The sequence below is a fragment of the Crinia signifera genome, chromosome 6 (genome assembly GCF_055691185.1).
Source record: "Crinia signifera chromosome 6, ASM5569118v1, whole genome shotgun sequence".
NCBI classification, from domain to species: domain Eukaryota; kingdom Metazoa; phylum Chordata; class Amphibia; order Anura; family Myobatrachidae; genus Crinia; species Crinia signifera.
The window spans coordinates 218,554,800-218,558,109 of record NC_139222.1 but is presented as its reverse complement, the minus strand read 5'-3'; the positions used below and the strand labels follow the sequence as shown (position 1 = coordinate 218,558,109).

At 36.0% G+C, this 3,310-nt stretch overlaps 1 pseudogene; it reads right to left on the bottom strand.

Annotated features, from left to right (window-relative positions):
• Positions 1 to 213: 213 nt before the first annotated feature.
• On the bottom strand, positions 214 to 384 carry LOC146012680 (U2 spliceosomal RNA; annotated as a pseudogene).
• Positions 385 to 3,310: the final 2,926 nt, after the last annotated feature.

Genomic DNA, 3,310 nt, shown 5'->3' with positions numbered 1-3,310 from the left:
AAGTGCAGGATGTATGTAATGTTAATTCAATATGGAAATAGTCACAAAATGATACACTGGAGGCAGGATTTCAATCTATTTATGCACAAGGGTTAAACCTTGAAGCAAATGCATGCATTTCTAAATACAAAGTTAGTACAAAGGTGCACAAACAATTGATACACCAAATCAAGTGCCAGGAATGGAAATAGTCTATTTTTGGATAACAGATTAGGGTGGTGCACCGGTCCTGGAAGTACTGCAATACCAGGTCAATGCGTGGAGTGGACAGAGCAAGCTCTTCTTCCATCTCCCTGTTCTAAAAATCCATTTAATATATGGCCCCCAGATAGGGGGCGTATCAGATATTAAACTGATAAGAACAGATTTTTTTTTTCAATTTTTTTCTCCGTTTTCTTTTTCCCTTTGCATTGTATTCATTTAAGTTTCTTTATTTTTCAGGTATACCCTGATATTGGTTTAAAAATTGCTTTCATTAAGTTTTTTTTTTTATGAAGTTTTTCATTTTCTCTGTTCTTTTTGTTGTAAAAGTACAACATAGTTATCTTACAATTTAACCAGATGTTTCTATTTTTTACATTTCCAAATTCCTTCAGCATCATCTATTCCATTTGCCTTCTTTCTGTCCCACATGTAGCAAAAGTACAGTTTGTCTAATGTCATTCTAATGCAATCTTTTACTTCAAATTTTTCTTTCTTGAAGATACATAAGTTTCTTGTATACCATAATGTTTAATTTACACATGTAATTATTAGCCAGAATAGTCTTCCTTTTATTTTACTACAGGCCACTAAACCAAAAAGGATTAATTCTAAAGTAAAGGCTGGTATACCAGTTAGCTCTTTGCACAAGGGGTTTATACCCTTCCATACACCTTGGGCTATATCACATTCCCAGAAGATATGAGCGATATTTTCTTTTCTATAACATTTTGCCCGTGGACACCTTTCAGATCTCACTAAATCTCTTTGTTTTAGCCACTCTCTTACTGGTAAGGCTTTATATGTAGGCTAAGCCATGTCACGTCTTTTTGTTTGTTTGTCATTCCTTCTGTTTGTAGATTTTTCCACACTGTAGTAGCCTGTCTTTAGGTTGAAAGATCAATTTTAGCTGAAACCTCTTCTTTCTTAATGTAATCTTTAATTTTCTTTTTTTGTTGTAGATCCTTCTTGTTGATGTTTTCTAGTTTGAGTTTTTTTATGAAAAACAACATTCTTTCGTACCATTTTGGACATGTGAAGCAATTTAATTTCCAGAGAACAGTTCTTGCCACATATTTTGCCATAAAGGCTGCCATATTTCCTCTTTCTAATATTTTTAGCAAGGTCCTCATGAAATTATAACCCAAAAAGATTTCAATATCTGGGAAATCATATCCTCCTTTCTCATGGGGTTTTAGTACAATTTCTCTTTTGACCTTTTCCATTTTTGAGTTCCAAAAAAAGAGAAAAAGCATCCTGTTCATTTTCCTTAACATTTTACCGGACGGTGGAAAAATATTTGCCAGAAAAAGCAATAGCGGTCAAATTATTGCTTTTATTATAAGGACTCTGCCGCAAAAGGACATCTGTCTTAGCTTCCAGAAATTTAATTTTCTTTCAATTTTTCTGTGTCTATCCAGCTTTCTTGTCCTCTCAGGTCTTTATCAAATTTAACCCCAAGGACTTTTATGCTGCCTTCAGTCTTTTTAATTTCACCATCTACAAAGGCGCTCTCTTTCCCAAAACATTTAATTTCACATTTCTGCCAATTTACTTGAAAGGCAGAGGCTCCAAGAACACTGTCAGCCATATTTTAGCTCTCTTAACTACTCTTTCTGAGCCACATAGGAAACATTCATCATCCATGTAACTCAGGGCTTTAACCACTTTTCCCTCACTGCCTGGTATTAAAACTCCTTTCATGACTTTGTCTTTTCTAACTAAATTTAGTAAAGGCTCCATAGCACAAATGAACAAGATTGGTGAAAGGGGGCAACCCTGTCTCACACCCGATTTCACCTTGATTTTATTACTTAAAAAACCATTGACCAAAAAAGAGCTTTCACTCCCTTCATAAAGACTTTTAATGATTTTAATGAAATCTATCGGAAAGCCCATTTGTTCCAGCTGAAAAAAGCATCACCAACTGACTCCTTTCCTCACAGTCCCATAATATGTCTCTTTGCAGTGTTAAATTATCCTCCATTCCTCTATTTGGGACTCCACATACCTGACCTTCCTGTATTACCTGGTCTATTACTTCTCTTATTCTATAAAATATTAATTTGGTAAAGATCTTATAATCCACATTTAGTAGTGTGATGGGTCTCCAATTTTTTAAATCTCGTCTGTCACCTTTTTTAAAGATCAGGACCACTATCCCTTCTTTCATAGTTTCTCCAATGGTCCCATATTTCCTTTCACCCTTCTTATGTATCAGAACAACCGCACCTTCTTTCATAGACTTACTCACTTTTCCATTCATAAACATATATTCCATCATCTCAACCACATCCTTACCTATACATTCCCACATCACACTATAAAATTCAACCGACAACCCATCCTTACCTGGCGTTTTATTCTTTGCCATTCCATTCATTGCCTCTTTAATCTCTTCTTCTGTCACATTCTTACCTAACGTCTCCCAATCACTCTTGTCCACACGTTTCTCAATTACACCCAACACTTCACTCTCCAAATTTTCATCACATATCTTCCTTTCATACAGCTTCTCATAAAAATCTCTAACTTCTTCTCTCATCTCACACCCTCTCACTTCTTCACCATTCTCTTTCACCAACACATCCATATATTTTCTTTTTCCGCACACTCTCTTGAAAAAAAACCGACTACATTGTTCATCTTCTTCCATGCATTCAACTTTTGCCCCATACACAATTTGCCGGCCCCTTTCTTACATACTTTTCCTCACCTCATCTCTTGCCTCCATGATCTCATCTGCCACATCCGCTCCATTCTTTCTCATTCTATACAAATAATCTAATCTCTCATTCATTCTTTCCCACCTCTCTCTCTTCTTTCTTGCCAATTTGAAGCCAAATTTCCTGAAAAATCTCTTACACTCACCTTTCACCCAATCCCACCATTCTAGTATATTATCGAACTTCCACTTCTTTTTCACCCATTCCTCATACTGCACTCTGAAACACTGTTTTACCTCTTCATTCTTCAACATTCAATTTCCATACCCCCGGCCCATACTTACCACTCTCCTTACATCCCAGCTTGCACACTATACATTCATGATCCGAGAGCCCCACACACTTTTGCACAAAACTTTCACACGTAAAATCTCTCGAAACAA